The 16,396-nt window shown below is 39.6% G+C and overlaps 1 protein-coding gene across 3 annotated transcripts in view; it reads left to right on the top strand.

Annotated features, from left to right (window-relative positions):
* The window catches only part of RNF144B (ring finger protein 144B), an 867,397-nt gene that overhangs the window by 504,287 nt on the left and 346,714 nt on the right, over positions 1 to 16,396 (top strand). Inside the window, exon 1 of one of the 3 annotated variants that reach the window (XM_082346414.1) lies at positions 8,766 to 8,806. The exons of the other annotated variants lie outside the window; for them this stretch is intronic. The gene's annotated coding sequence lies outside the window, so the exon portion shown is untranslated. Of the gene's footprint in view, positions 1 to 8,765; positions 8,807 to 16,396 lie in introns of those variants that run through there. 3 annotated transcript variants of the gene reach the window in all.

Genomic DNA, 16,396 nt, shown 5'->3' with positions numbered 1-16,396 from the left:
TTCTATTACAAAAACTTATCTTGTAGCCTCTATTTGTCTGGGTTATATGTGGAAGTCTCTTACAACAATATGACATTAGCTTGTCCTTCTGTGCTCTCACAGTATTGCTCAGATGGTAAATTTAAATACAGGTATGTACATACCTTCCTGATACACAGTGTTTACTTCTTCCTTTTAGATTTGTGACTCTTGAACTTGGACATATCCCTTTCATTTCAGACATGAGTCCCAGGCCGTCAAATATCAGTAGCAAATCCCAAATTTCAGTGCTGTGAGAGCCTGTAAGAATCCTATCAATTAAATCCCTCACTTTGTAAGATTAGGAAACTAAGGTTTACAGAGACAGTTTCTTCATGTTTACATACCTGACATGGTTGAGACTCTTTTGATAGCCCTTTAGTAAAATTTAATTTCACTTTGTTACCTTTGTAATTTTATCAGTTGGTAGACACCTAGGACTAAACTTTCATCTCTTGTTTGTACCTAGAAGACTTTTTATCTGAAAATGTCTGTATTTCACTTTCACTTTGCTAGCTCTTACTTTACACATAGTAAGCATTTGAATAATGGAAAAATAAATGTCACATCTATTCACTTCTATAATATTCAGTTTTGTATGGACTTTTAAATCTGTCTCACAGTTCTCTTTAAAGTCTGCTTGATTATATCAGAGTAAAAAGCGGCCTCACAGTGGCCCACAAAGTAATGTCATCCCTCGTTTTCTGATCTTATCTACTGCCACTCCCCTCCTGCCTCAATCAGCTCCAGCCACCTGGCCTCCTTGCTGTTCCTCAAACACACCAAGCCCTTTTTTGCTTCAGAACATTTGCACTTTGGAGTTGCCTTTGCCTGGAGTATTCTACCTGCAGATATCTAGATAGCCACTTGGCTTCTTCATCAATCACATCCTCACTTCATCCCTCTAACCCACTAATCCACCCTATGTAAACTGGAAACCATCTACAAGTTACTTCTCTCCCCTGCCTTGCAGATATTTCTTTCCTTCCTAACCCTGCTTATGTCAAGAACTACATCAAATCCCTCAAGAACTGTTCTGTCAGCTTCTGGTCCACGCCCCTCTAACCACTGGAAATCAGGTCCTAACTAAGAAACTTCCATGTCAGTGCCTCACTGTCCTCATGTCCCCATCACTCAATCCATGCTTCTGAAAGCTACGTATTCCTCCTACATGCAATTCTCTCTCCCCCACAGAATGTTTTTAATTTTCTCATCTCATTATCAAAGCAGAGTTTTGGCTGCTTAGTAGTGACAAATTTCTCCAAAGACATTCATTTCAGCCCAGGGTCTTTGCTTTATATTTTACAAGTAAAAGGCTCATTGGGGAGGCTTTCTCAGAATGAATAGAGGTCTGCTCAAATTAGTTATTCAAATATAAAGGGGAAAAAATATTAAAATATATGCAGGTGTAACCTTTTCTTTTACTTTATTTTTTAAAGGAGATTCTGTATTTTCCATTTTGGGGGCCTCCTGGGCCTTTCATAAGCTGAGCAGAACTGGAAAAAGCTAAAGAACCTCAGTTGGTCTGTATGAGAAAAGGTGAGCGAGAGACAATGAAAGGTAGAGTCAGTGACAGTCAGATGGCTGAAGAATGAGGAGTTTTGGGGGTTTAGATAGATATAAGACAGCGGCACGAAGGAGTGGAGCTTTAGGGAAAAAAAGGTGTATCCAAAAAAGGATGTTAGGAATGCTTTCACAGTGCAAGTGATATAGTCTCACTTTGCTTCCTCTAAAGAAAACTTTGGTATACATCTGTGATTATATTAGAAATCCTCTTAGCCCAGACAAACTGGTTAATTGGTAATGATTAATTTAAAAATATATATGGTTATTGTGGGGATGGAAAAAAATGTTTCATGAAAGTTTTAATTTTAAATTGGAAGTACATACTTTGAGGTAGGGCCAAGAGCTATTAAGTGAGTTTGAGTCAACAACAAGATATCTGAATTATTTTATTGCATAAACTCTACCCATAATTAATCAATTTCAATCTTTATTTTCTTAATTTGGAGCAATCCCTTAGAAGTACCTGTGAGATAATTTAAGTACAGAATAATTGTATAGTTTTACATAATCCCTAATCTTTAACAGTTTTCTTACCCACACCCAACTCAGCAACAATATTTTAAGCAATACTCAAGTATTACAAAGCATTCAATCTTGTTTTCTTTTTCACTACAACCAACAACTCTTTTACCTTATACACTTCTCATTTCATTGATTTATATAATAATAGACTACATGTTATAATCACTGTAGCAAGTACAACTGGTATAATCAGATTTGAGGACAAACACTACTGACTCTAGATGAGCAGAGAACTTAATTGGTAGTAGGAGAAATATGTCAGTGTACCAGAGAGTGGAGTAGCATACTATCTGCAGTGTTCAGGATGCTATGGTTATAATAGAGTTTGATACAGAGAATGAAGAACATCAAGGCCAGTTCAATGCTTCTCAGAGTCTGACTTGTGTTTCTTTCGGAAAAAAATGGCTTCGAATCCATCCAATGTAATTGAAATTTCACAAATCTTCACCTCTTATAACACAGAGGATTGAGTAAGGCTTTGGAAGTCTGTCATTTCTAGTTTTTATACTTCCCATCCAGGCTTCAAATATTGTAGGACCAAGTTTTGCGAAACGCAGATTAACACTGCATTCTGTGTTGTCACCAGTAGCATCCATAAGAAGGGATGTGATGGCAATAAAAGAACTATTTCCTCCTATGCTTCTAACTCCAGGCATAATGTCTTTAACATGTTTCACTTTGATCTCTGTATAAACTACAAGTCTTTCTCAGTGTTTCTAAATGATTTTTGAAGTCTTGTCTTCTTATCATACTAATTCTGGGTGGAGGGTAGCATGGCATAATGGATTGAATAGGCTTAATCAGTTAGGCAAACCTAAATTTGGATTTATAGAATTATAGTCCTGTGATTTGGGGCAGTTTGATTGAGTTTTGTTATCCTCACCTTCAAAATAAGTATTAATATAACCTAGATTGTAGAGTTGTGAGAATTAAATGACATAATATATGCAAAAGGCCTAGCCCAGTGCCTGATGCACAGTAGGCATTTGATCAATGCCAGCTCTTGTTAGTAACCATCTTCCTCAGTCTTCAGTCCATCCCAGTGATGATGTTATCAGTTCTCCACATGGGTATTCATGCCTGCTTAGTAACTCACTATTTGAAAATCACATAGGCAATGTACCTAGCAGTCATATGAGGCAATGAGAATAAAAGACAAGATTGAAGGCATGAACCCACCTCCTACATCTGACTTAGTGGTTTGCAAAAACACTTTGATGGACTGCTTTAAAAGTACTAGCAAAGTGATGCCTTACATTCATATCCTTACATGATTCATATTTTTGTTTTGATTTTTTTTACTTCTTATGGTTTAAGTGCCTCCTCCTTTCAATTGTTCCATTTGAAAAGATGGTTTATTTTATTTATTTATTTATTTTTAAAATTAAATTTATTGGAATACAGTTGCTTTACAATGTTGTGTTAGTTTCTACTGTACAACAAAGTGAATCAGCTATACGTATACATATATCCCCTCTTTTTTGGTTTCCTTCCTTCCCATTTAGATCATCAAAGAGCACTGAGTAGAGTTCCCTGTGCTATACAGTAGGTTCTCATTAGTTATCTAATTTATACATAGTATCAGTAGTGTATATATGTCAATCCCAATCTCCCAGTTCATCCCACCCCACCCTCCCCTTTCCCCCTTGGTATCCATATGTTTGTTCTCTACATCTCTGTCTCTATTTCTGCTTTGTAAATAAGATCGTCTATACCAATTTTTTCAGATTCCACATATACATGTTAATATATGATATTTGTTTTTCTCTTTCTGACTTACTTCACTCTGTATGACAGTCTCTAGGTCCATCCACATCTCTGCAAAAAAAATGGCACTATTTCATTCCTTTTTATGTCTGAGTAATATTCCAATGTATATATGTACCACATCTTCTCTATCCATTCCTCTATCGATGGACATTTAGGTTGCTTCCGTGTCCTGGCTATTGTAAATAGTGCTGCAGTGAACATTGGGGTACATGCATCCTTTTGAATTATGGTTTTCTCCAGATATATGCCTGGGAGTGGGATTGCTGGGTCATATGGTAGTTCTATTTTTAGTTTTTTAAGAACCCTCCATATTGTTCTCCATAGTGGGTGTACCAATTTACATTCCCATCAACAGTGTAGGAAGGTTCCCTTTTCTCCACACCCTCTCTAGCATTTACGGTTTGCAGATTTTTTGATGATGACCATTCTGACTGGTGTGAGGTGATACCTCATTGAAGTTTTGATTTGCATTTCTCTAATAATTAGTGATGTTGAGTAGCTTTTCATGTGTTTCTTGGCCATCTGTATGTCTTTTGGAGCAATGCCTATTTAGGTCTTCCACCCATTTTTTGATTGGGTTGTTTGTTTTTTGGATATTGAGCTGCATGAGCTGTTTATATATTTTGGAGATTACTCCCTTGTCAGTTGCTTCATTTGCAAATATTTTCTCCTATTCTGAGGGTTGTCATTTCCTATTGTTTATGGTTTCTTCTGCTGTTGAATGCTTTCTTCACAATTCTGTTTTTTTAATTTTTATTTTTTTAACATCTTTATTGGAGTATAATTGCTTTACAATGATGTGTTAGTTTCTGCTTTATAACAAAGTGAATCAGCTATACATATACATACATCCCCATATCCCCTCCCTCTTGCGTCTCCCTTCCACCCTCCCTATCCCACCCGTCTAGGTGGTCACAGTGCACCAAGCTGATCTCCCTGTGCTATGCAGCTGCTTCCCACAAGCTATCTATTTTACATTTGGTAGTGTTTATATGTCCATGCCACTCTCTCACTTCGTCCCAGCTTATGCTTCCCCCTCCCCATGTCCTCAAGTCCATTCTCTACATCTGCGTCTTTAGTCCTGTCCTGCCCCTAGGTTCATCAGAACCTTTTTTTTTTAGATTCCATACATATGTGTTAGCATATGGTATTTGTGTTTCTCTTTCTGACTTACTTCACTCTGTATGACAGACTCTAGGTCCATCCACCTCACTACAAATAACTCAGTTTCGTTTCTTTTTATGGCTGAGTAATATTCCATTGTATATACGTGCCACATCCTCTTTATCCATTCATCTATTGGTGGACACTTAAGTTGCTTCCATGCCCTGGCTATTGTAAATAGAGCTGAAATGAACATTGTGGTACATGACTCTTTTTGAATTATGGTTTTCTCAGGGTATACGCCCAGTAGTGGGATTGCTGGGTCGTATGGTAGTTCTATTTTTAGTTTTTTAAGGAACCTCCATATTGTTTTCCATAGTGGCTGTATCAATTTACATTCCCACCAGCAGTGCAAGAGGGTTGCCTTTTCTCCACACCCTCTCCAGCATGTATTATTTGTACATTTTTTGATGATGGCCATTCTGACCAGTGTGTGGTGATACCTCATTGTAGTTTTGATTTGCATTTCTCTAATGATTAGTGATGTTGAGCATCCTTTCATGTGTTTGTTGGCCATCTGTATGTCTTTTGGAGAAATGTCTGTTTAGGTCTTCTGCCCATTTTTGGATTGGGTTGTTTGTTTTTTTGATATTGAGCTGCATGAGCTGCTTGTATATTTTGGAGATTAATCCTTTGTCAGTTGCTTTGTTTGCAAATATTTTCTCCCATTATGAGGGTTGTCTTTTTGTCTTGTTTATGTTTTCCTTTGCTGTACAAAAGTTTTTAAGTTTCATTAGGTTCCATTTGTTTATTTTTGTTTTTATTTCCATTTCTCTAGGAGGTGGCTCAAAAAGGATCTTCCTGTGATTTATGTGTTAGAATGTTCTGCCTATGTTTTCCTCTCAGAGTTTTATAGTGTCTGGCCTTACATTTAGGTCATTAATCCATTTTGAGCTTATTTTCGTGTATGGTGTTAGGGAGTGTTCTAATTTCATTCTTTTACATGTAGCTGTCCAGTTTTCCCAGCACCACTTATTGAAGAGGCTGTCTTTTCTCCATTCTATATTCTTGCCTCCTTTATCAAAAATAAAGTGACCATATGTGCATGGGTTTATCTGTGGGCTTTCTATCCTGTTCCATTGATCTATATTTCTGGTTTTGTGCCAGTACTATACTGTCTTGATTACTGTAGCTTTGTACTATAGTCTGAAATCTGAGAGCCTGATTCCTCCAGCTCTGTTTTGCTTTCTCAAGATTGCTTTGGCTATTCGGGGTCTTTTATGTTTCCATACAAATTGTGAAATTTTTTGTTCTAGTTCTGTGAAAAATGCCACTGGTAGTTTCACAGGGATTGCATTGAATCTGTAGATTGCTTTGGGTTATATAGTTATTTCCACAATGTTGATTCTTCCAATCCATGAACATGGTATATCTCTCCATCTGTTTGTGTTATGTTTAATTTCTTTCATCAGTGTCTTATAGTTTTCTGTATACAGGTCTTTTGTCTCCCTAGGTAGGTTTATTCCTAGGTATTTTATTCTTTTTTTGCAATAGTAAATGGGAGTGTTTCCTTAATTTCTCTTTCAGATTTTTCATCATTAGTGTATGGGAATGCAAGAGATTTCTGTGCATTAATTTTGTATCCTGCTACTTTACCAAATTCATTGATTAGCTCTAGGAGTTTTCTGGTAGCATCTTTAGGATTCTCTATGTATAGTATCATGTCATCTGCAAACAGTGACAGCTTTACTTCTTCTTTTCTGATTTGGATTCCTTTTATTTCTTTTTCTTCTCTGATTGCTGTGACTAAAACTTCCAAAACTATGTTGAATAATGGTGAGAGTGGACAACCTTGTCTTGTTCCTGATCTTAGAGGAAATGGTTTCATTTTTTCACCATTGAGAATGAAGTTGGCTGTGGGTTTGTCATATATGGTCTTTATTATGTTGAGGTAAGTTCCCTCTATGCCAACTTTCTGGAAGGTTTTTGTCATAAATAGGTGTTGAATGTTGTCAAAAGCTTTTTCTGCATCTATTGAGATGATTATGTTGTTCTCATCCTTCAATTTGTTAATATGTTTTATCACATTGATTGATTTGCATATATTGAAGAATCCTTGCATTCCTGGGATAAACCCCACTTGATCATGGTGTATGATCCTTTTAATGTGCTGTTGGATTCTGTTTGCTAGTATTTTGTTGAGGATTTTTGCATCTATGTTCACCAGTTGTATTGGCCTGTAGTTTTCTTCCTTTGTGACATCTTTGTCTGGTTTTGGTATCAGAGTGATGGTGGCCTCGTAGAATGAGTTTGGGAGTTTTCCTCCCTCTGCTATATTTTGGAAGAGTTTGAGAAGGATGGGTGTTAGCTCTTCTCTAAATGTTTGATATAATTCGCCTGTGAAGCCATCTGGTCCTGGGCTTTTGTTTACTGGAAGATTTTTAATTACAGTCTCAATTTCAGTGCTTGTGATTAGTCTGTTTATATTTTCTATTTCTTCCTGGTTCAGTCTCGGTAGGTTTGTGCTTTTCTAGGAATTTGTCCATTTCTTCCAGGTTGTCCATTTTATTGGCATATAGTTGCTTGTAGTAATCTCCCATGATCCTTTGTATTTCTGCAGTGTCAGGTATTACTTCATCTTCTGTGTGTTTCTCTGTCTTCTCATTTTGCTTAACTTACTGTGTTTGGGATGTCCGTTTCACAGGCTACAGGTTCATAGTTCCTGTTGTTTTTGGTGTCTGCTCCCAGGCAGACACCAAAGGTTGGTAAAGTGGGTTGTGTAGGCTTCCTGGTGGAGGGAACTGGTGCCTGTGTTCTGGTGGATGAGGCTGGATCTTATCTTTCTGGTGGGCAGGACTGCGTCCAGTGGTGTGTTTTGCCGTGTCTGTGACCTTAGTATGATTTTAGGCAGCCTCTCTGCTAATGGGTGTGGTTGTGTTCCTGTCTTGCTAGTTGTTTGGTATAGGGTGTCCAGCACTGTAGTTTGCTGGTCGTGGAGTGGAGCTGGGTCTTAGCGTTGAGATGGAGATCTCTGGGAGAGCTTTCACTGTTTGATCTTACATGGAGCCGGGAGGTCTCTGGTGGACCAATATCCTGAACTCGACTCTCCCACCTCAGAGGCACAGGCCAGACAGCTGGCTGGAGCACGATGTTTCTGTCAGCCACATGGCTCGGGAGAAAAAAAGAAAGAAAGAAAGAAAATAATATAAAATAAGATAAAGTTATTAAAATAAAAATTATTTTAATTATTAAAAATTAAAACATTAAAAAGTAATAAAAAAGATAAAACAATGTGAGAAAGAAAGAAGAGAGCAACCAACCAGAAAACAAATCCGCCAATGTTAACAAGCGCTAAAAATTATACTAAAGAAAGGAAAAAAACGGACATACAGAACCCTAGCACAAATGGTAAAAGCAAAGGTATACAGCCAAAATCACACAAAGATGCATATACATACACACTCACAAAAAGAGAAAAAGGAAAAAAATATATATATCTATATATAAAAAAAAGAAGAGAGCAACCAAATCAATAAACTAATCTACCAGTGATAATAAACTCTAAATACTAAACTAAGATAAACATAAGACCAGAAACAAATTAGATGCAGAAAGCAAACCCCAAGTCTATAGTTGCTCCCAAAATCCAGCATCTCAATTTGGGATGATTCGTTGTCTATTCAGGTATTCCACAGATGCTGGCACATCAAGTTGATTGTGGAGATTTAATCCGCTGCTCCTGAGGCTGCTGGGAGAGATTTCCCTTTCTCTTCTTTGTTTGCACAGCTCCCGGGGTTCACCTTTGGATTTGGCCCCGCCTCTGCATGTAAGTCACCTGAGGGCGTCTGTTCCTGCCCAGACGTGACGGGGTTAAAGGAGCAGCTGCTTCGGGGGCTCTGGCTCACTCAGGCCGGGGAGGGAGGCGTACGGAGGTGGGACGAGGCTGCGTGCGCAGCAGAGGCATCGTGACGTTGCAGCAGCCTGAGGCGCCGCGTGTTCTCCCAGGTAAGTTGTCCCTGGGTCATGGGACCCTGGCAATGGTGGGCTGCACTGGCTCCCGGGAGGGGCGGTGTGGAGAGTGCCCTGGGCTTGCACACAGGCTTCTTGGTGGCGGCAGCAGCAGCCTTAGCGTCTCATGCCCGTCTCTGGGGTCCGTGCTGATAGCCGCGGCTCGCGCCCATCTCTGGAGCTCGTTTAAGCGGCGCCCTGAATCCCCTCTCCTCACGCACCAGGAAACAAAGAGGCAAGAAAAAGTCTCTTGCCTCTTCGGCAGCTACAGACCTTTTCCCAGACTCCCTCCGGCTAGCTGTGGCGCACTAGCCCCCTTCAGGCTGTGTTCACGCCGCCAACCCCAGTCCTCTCCCTGGGATCCGACCGAAGCCCGAACCTCAGCTCCCAGCCCCCACCCGTCCCGGCGGGTGAGCAGACAAGCCTCTCGGGCTGGTGAGTGCTGGTCGGCGCCGATCCTCTGTGCGGGAATCTCTCCGCTTTGCCCTCCGCACCCCTGTGGCTGTGATCTCCTCCGTGGCTCCGAAGCTTCCCCCCTCCGCCACCTGCAGTCTCCGCCCACGAAGGGGCTTCCTAGTGTGTGGAAACCTTTCCTCCTTCACAGCTCCCTCCCACTGGTGCAGGTCCCATCCCTATTCTTTGTCTCTGTTTTTTCTTTTTTCTTTTGCCCTACCCAGGTACGTGGGGAGTTTCTTGCCTTTTGGGAGGTCTGAGGTCTTCTGCCAGCGTTCAGTAGGTGTTCTGTAGGAGTTGTTCCGCATGTAGATGTATTTCTGATGTATTTGTGGGGAGGAAGGTGATCTCCACTTCTTACTCCTCCACCATCTTGAAGGTCTCTCCAAGATGGTTTATTTTAAAGGAAAGTGCTTTGGTTGTTTTAAGGGTCTGTAGTACATCAAACGTATCTCCAAGGCCAGTGTAGAGTGTTCCTCATATGCATTAAATAAAGCTTCTAACAGGCTGCATTACTGGGCTCACTCAGCTTGCTCTGCACAGTCAGTTTCAATTTCACTAAAAGGAAAGAATTGGTAATTAATTATCTAGGCCATGTAATGAGTTTCCATTACTTGGAATTCAATAAAGCTCTTTCATTGTGACCAGGCTGATCAATAGCACAGAAGGGCTAATAGAAACCATAGATACAGCTGGGATAATAGAATGGCTATAGGAAGTTAGGCTGGGTCCCTGGAGCACTCTTTCTTCTCTCTAAGGAATGGAAGCTGCTCCGTACCTCCTTTTTTTTTAAGAACACTCTGTGAGGCATTGTGAAATGAGTAGGCTATTGTGTTACTGCACAAGCTAATGGAAATTACCTTTACAAAATCCATACACGCTTGGAGCTGGAATGACTTTGGAGATTATTTAGTTGTATTACTCATGGATCACTATGATGAGATGGCAATTTTTTTGTACCAAAGTAATATCATCTTTATCTTTAACACCAACCTCCCCATTCCCTAACTGCCACTGCTGATTAGATAAAAGTGTGTAATTGATTAAAAAAAAAAAAAGCAATTCTTGGAGTAGCAAGAGACATGTAGTTGCCTACTGTAGAATGATGTGAAAGACTAAAGGGTTGGGGGAGGGGAACTGATTTTCTGTGGAATTTTAATCTGGAACTAGGAGACAATGTCATTGTTTAACTGGGGTTTAAAACTGATAGACCCTACAAAGTGTGGACTTGTGAGGAAGGGTTAGGACAATGATTAAATCACATTTGTAAGGATGCCACTTGCCCAAGAAAGGAAAACCACACATTCCAACATTCTAAGAGAGGCCAAGGAGCATAGCTGATGCCTGAGAATTTGCTTGTTTCAGTGGCAGTCGGTTGTGTTTTCCTATGAGAATTCTATTTTTCTTAAGATATCTTGGGTAAATCTCTGTTCCTTGCAATCAAAGGATCCTAAGTAGAACTCTGGTCCAATTCCTGCATTTTTCAAGCAATGAGACCTATCGTAGGTAGTAGAGGTACAGGTATATGTACATGTGTAGGTATAGGTATAGGTTTATTGGGAGCATTATGAAATGTTGATGGAAATTGTACCGAGATGAGAGCCTGGCTGTGGCAGGTTGTATTTCCCAGAGATGACTGCAAACATATCTCCTATCCCACATGCTCTTCAGCAATGTGACCTTGCCAGTCCTCCACCAGCAAGTAGAGTGTATTTTCCCCTCCCTTGAATCTGGGAAGGCTCTATGACTGCTTTGACCAATAGAATACAGCACAAGTGACACTGTGCAGTTCAGGGCATAGCTCTTAATTGACCTGGCAGCTTCTGCTTCCTCCTTCTTAGAAGCCAGCGTCATGCAAGAAGTGTGACTTCTTTGAGACCACAGTGCTGTTAGAAACCCAAGCCACATGGAGACTGCTCGGATGATAAGATGCGGCACAGAAAGACAGACAGACAGACACACACACACATAGCACAAAGAGCACTAAGATGTCAGTCACATTAGTAATAAGTCACCTTGAAGTGAATCCTCTAACCTCAGTCACCCCAGCTGATGACACACCGATTAGAGACAAAACTCTCAGCCAAGCCTTTTCCAAATCCCTGACCCACAAAGTCATGAACAAAATGGAAGTTATTTTAAATCACTAAGCTTTGGGTTAGCTTGTCATGCAGCAATAGGTAATTGAAACACTAGGTCACTTGGCTTTCAAATCAGTTTTATGTCCATGAGGCCTCAGTTTTATTGGAATAAAACAATATCTTTAGCAACACATCCAAACACCTTTTTGAGCTAACATTTTATTTGGTAAACAAGAAAGCATGTGGATGTCATGTTAAAGTCACAGAAAACATTTCAGGCAAAGACTCAAATTGTGTGACAGATGCAATTTCATTAATCTTCATAACAACACCATGAAGGAAGGTATCATTACTTCATTGTGAGATTGGAAAATATGAGAAATTTAGAAGCACAATCTCAAGCTTCCACCATGTTTCAGTGGTGCAAATTGAAGCCTTTCTCACTGATGTTTACTTATCTAGGTTCCAGTAGCTGGAGAGGCTCATGAGCATGCTCTTAGATGCCCATTCTCTAAAATCAGTAATTTGTTATATTCCATTTGTGTTGCCAACTTGTGGTCAATATCCTACTGGTTAGAAAGAACCAGCTTCCAGTTTTTCCATATCCACACCAGTACTTGTTATCGTCTGTCCTTTTGGTTATAGCCATCTTAGTGGATGGGAAGTCCTAACTCATTGTGGTTTTGATTTGTCATTCCTTAATGACTAGTGATGTTAATCACTTGTACCTGTGTGTAACCTGTATTGGTTATTTGTATATATTCTTTGGAGAAATGTCTATTCAAATCTTTTGCCTATTTTAATTGGGTCATTTATCTCTTTATTGTTGGATCTCAAAGAGTTCTATAAAGAACTCTAGTGCGCATGAGACCCTTATCAAAATACGTTGTTTGCAGATATTTTCTCCTATGAGACATTGATTCTTTATCTTTTTTGATATCATATGCAGTGTTTAAGAATCTGATGAATTCATGGACTCTCATACAGCAAAGTGCACACTCCTGTAAAATTTTGCACATATTTTCAGGGATTTCACAAAGCATCCTGAGGCCACTTCATGGAAAACTTAAGAGTCTGTGTCCACCTCTCCCCAAGTTGTGCCCTTCTCTAGGATCATTCAGCTACTGTGTGACAGTGCATTGGGATGAAATGAAGAAAATGGCTCTTTTGGTGGGTGGTGTGAGGATTCCATTTGGTGGCAGAATAGTCTTGTTGGGAAATTGCCTTGAGAGACCTTCTTAGAGTAGGCAATTCTGTATAGGACTAAGTATGCTGAGTCTCAGAGAAGAGAGGAACACTGTTCATGAGACAAGGAGAGATTTTTTTTTCTCTTTTCGGATGAAGTAGGGAGAAGGGAGAGAGAACTTCAGCTAACTGAGAAACTGAGAGAGGGTTGGAGAAGATAATTCCCAGGACGTATCCTGATGAATTAGAAGTAAATGGATGTTTTCCTAATGCTAATCAACAGCACTCACTTAACTACTTTTGTCATGTCTGCTTCTCAACTAGAGAGAAAATGATGAAGTGGAACAGTGAGAGCTATTTAAATAGACAACTGGAAGCCAGAGGCTTGGGAACATTTAGACCTTTCTATTTTTCTAAAGCCTATTGCTGGCAAAAAATCATGACTCTGAATACTAATTTTCTAGACATGCAAAGTTACCATTTAAGCCAAACTCAATGTCTCATGACAAATTTTCTCCCTTCTGTGTAAACTCGTTATCTTTTCTTTCAAGAATAATCAGAAAAATTATGCTCATCATTTCAGAATCTATCAGGAATTTCAAGGCATCATAGGAACTTAGCATTTAAAGGGGTCTAGAATTTTATACTTAATTCCCTATTCATCATGCCTGGTAAAAGGTCATTTAGGTTTTGCTTGAAGGCTCTTGATGAAGGGGAAGTCACCACCTCATAATAAGCCAACCAGTTGATTTGATCTTTGGGCAGTTCTAACTTATAGAAAATTTCTTCTTTACTGAGCTGAAATGAGCCTCCTTATACATCAACTGTCATCACTAGTTATGCCATTTGAGACCAAAATATGAAAACTATAGATACTCTTTATTTAGCACCGCCTATACCATTTATGTGGTAGGTGCTTTATATTATATTTATATTATTTACTTATAATTGCTCATTACAACTCAGGAAAGTAGATGTATCTTTTCCATTTAATAAGTAAGAAATTGGGAATTGAATTCATGGCTCAGAGAAAATAACTGAGAGACTGGGATTTTAACCTTGGTCTATATGATCCCAAAGTCTAAGTGATTTCTACCATGTAACTCTGTCTCTCTAAGAATGACTAATTCTTTTTTTACCTGAAACACTTAACTAATAGAAGATAATGCTAGTTCTCACTGTGCCTATTCCCTCTTCAGCAAGCAAATAGCCTCAGAATCTTCTAACCAAAAACATACATTGAATATCTCTTTCTTGTTGCAAAGCTCTGTGCCACGTACTCTAAAAAACATTATTTTGAGTGGGAACTTGGCTTCTTAATGAGTTAACTCACAACCCAAGAGCCACAACAGAAAGTAGTACTCTAAAGAACTGTACTAGTAGAATGAAGTGCAGTGGAACATTGAGGATAAATAACCACATCCATTGGGTGCTTGGCTTTTGCAATTATTTTGTTAGTTCATACTTTTTGTTCTTTTCTATATCTATAAATCAAGGTCAGTCTTTACTCTCTTGATGTTACTTTGCTGCTGGAAAAAAATTAGATATGGTAACATCTTTATTTTTATTTGTCCTGGTGGTCAACTAGATTTAAATACAGACAAGCAAGCTGGGAAATTTCCATTTGTCAATTGAATTAGGCTTGCATCAAGGTAGATGCTCCTAAAGATATAGAAATGGAAATGAAGAAGTTGCCATTACTGATGAATAGAGTCTGTGGAGGCAATAAGGCCAATGAGTTCTCACTTTTTAACCAGATTTTTGTCTTAAAACTTAGTTTACTCATATTGATAGTTATAGAGCAGGCTCTTGAATAATAAGTGCTGCCTAACTGTGACCGGATGCCTTGAAGATTCCTATGATGACCAGGCATAGGATTTTAAATAAAATTTTCTCCAAATCCCACATCTTGTGATGCATAATAGGGTCTTCATATTAGACGAGGAACATTGTAGATGAGTTCACATTAGGACCCTTATGGAAACAAGAAAGTACATTTTGTGTGTGTGTGTGTGTGTGTGCGCGCACGCCATGCCTTTGAAAGCCTTATAGGCATGCTGTTGGAATTGTGACTAGAAATTAATTCTTCACCGTTTAAACAATGTTTTCCCAAATTCTTTATGGACCTAGTATTATTCTGTTTATTTTATTTTAATTAATTAATTAATTAATTAATTAATTAATTAATTAATTAATTTTATTTTATTTTTGGCTGCCTCGGGTCTTAGTTGCGGCACTCAGGATCTTCGTTGAGGCATGTGGGATCTTTCGTTGCAGCGCGCGGGCTCTTCATTGCGGTGCATGGGCTTCTCTCTAGTTGTGGTGTGCAGGCTCCAGGGCGTGTGAGCTCAGTAGTTGTGGTGCGCGGGCTTAGTTGCCCCGCAGCATGTGGGATTTTAGTTCCCTGACCAGAGATTGAACCCGCGTCCCCTGCATTGTAAGGCAGATTCTTTACCACTGGGCCCCCAGGGAAGTCCCTATTCTGTTTATTTTTATACCTTGTTATTCCATGGATGCAGGAACGATTTAAAACTGGTGCTTTTTTTTTTTTTAATTTATTATTGGCTGCGTTGGGTCTTTGTTGTTTTCTCTAGTTGGGCTTTCTCTAGTTGCAGCGAGCAGGGCCTACTCTTCGTTGCAGTGCGCGGGCTTCTCATTGCGGTGGCTTCTCTTGTTGCGGAGCACAGGTTCTAGGCGCGCAGACTTCAGTAGTTGTGGCACGCAGGCTCAGTAGTTGTGTCTCACAGTCTCTAGAGCACAGGCTCAGTAGTTGTGGCGCACGGGCTTAGTTGCTCCGCGGCATGTGGGATCTTCCCCGACCAGGGCTCAAACCCGTGTCCCCTGCATTGGCAGGCAGATTCTTAACCACTGCACCACCAGGGAAACCCCAAACTGGTGTTTTTAATATAAAGTTCTTATATTGGTGAACAGGGAATTGAGGACTGGGAACCCTCTAAGCATGTGACACTGATGATGGGTACAGGCTACATCTGGGTTTACCCTGGTTCCCTCAGCTGACTTCAGGTGCTGCAGAAAGGCCCCACAGGTTGTTCTCAGAAGGCATGGGGAAGCAGAATACTTTACTGGGCAGGTAAGAGTGAAAGGGAAGGGAAGAGCAAGGCATGTGATTAAAAACTCTGTTTAAACATATATTTAAGATTGTTTAAAAATGTTTTGTTTTGGCGTTTTGGAAGAAAACATTGCAATGATAACTGGGGGTGCTATAGGGATGTTGTTTGTACATGAGTTTTTTCATTCGTTATTATAGTTATTAATTAATTCATTCTGGCAATATTTGCTGAGTGCCAGATGCTGTCCTAAGTTTGGGGTTCCAGTGATGAACAAGATTGACACAGTCCCTACCCTTACAGAAATTCTGTGAATTACAGAATAGCGTGATCTGTATTACAAAGAAAAAAGTAACCAAATTTCAGATGAAAGAGATATTTCTTGTTTAAAGAAATCTTTCCTTTAAAAAGCTACCTCCATTCAATGACACAATACAGAGTTTTAGGATTGTGCAATAAATATTTATGGACTGCTGTTATTGCTAAGCAATGCTAGTGTCTCAGCTAATATTGTTACAGTGGTCAAGACATACTGGTCTGTGCGTGCCCTCTCTCCTGAAGGAGATTTATGTCCCTGTGCTCTGCTTCAGTATGTGCTGACTTTGTACTTTAATCTCTGAA

The sequence above is a fragment of the Balaenoptera borealis genome (assembly GCF_965194805.1).
Source record: "Balaenoptera borealis genome assembly, chromosome: 12".
NCBI classification, from domain to species: Eukaryota; Metazoa; Chordata; class Mammalia; order Artiodactyla; family Balaenopteridae; genus Balaenoptera; species Balaenoptera borealis.
Note: the sequence above shows the minus strand (reverse complement) of the source record. Positions and strands in the feature narration are given on the sequence as shown.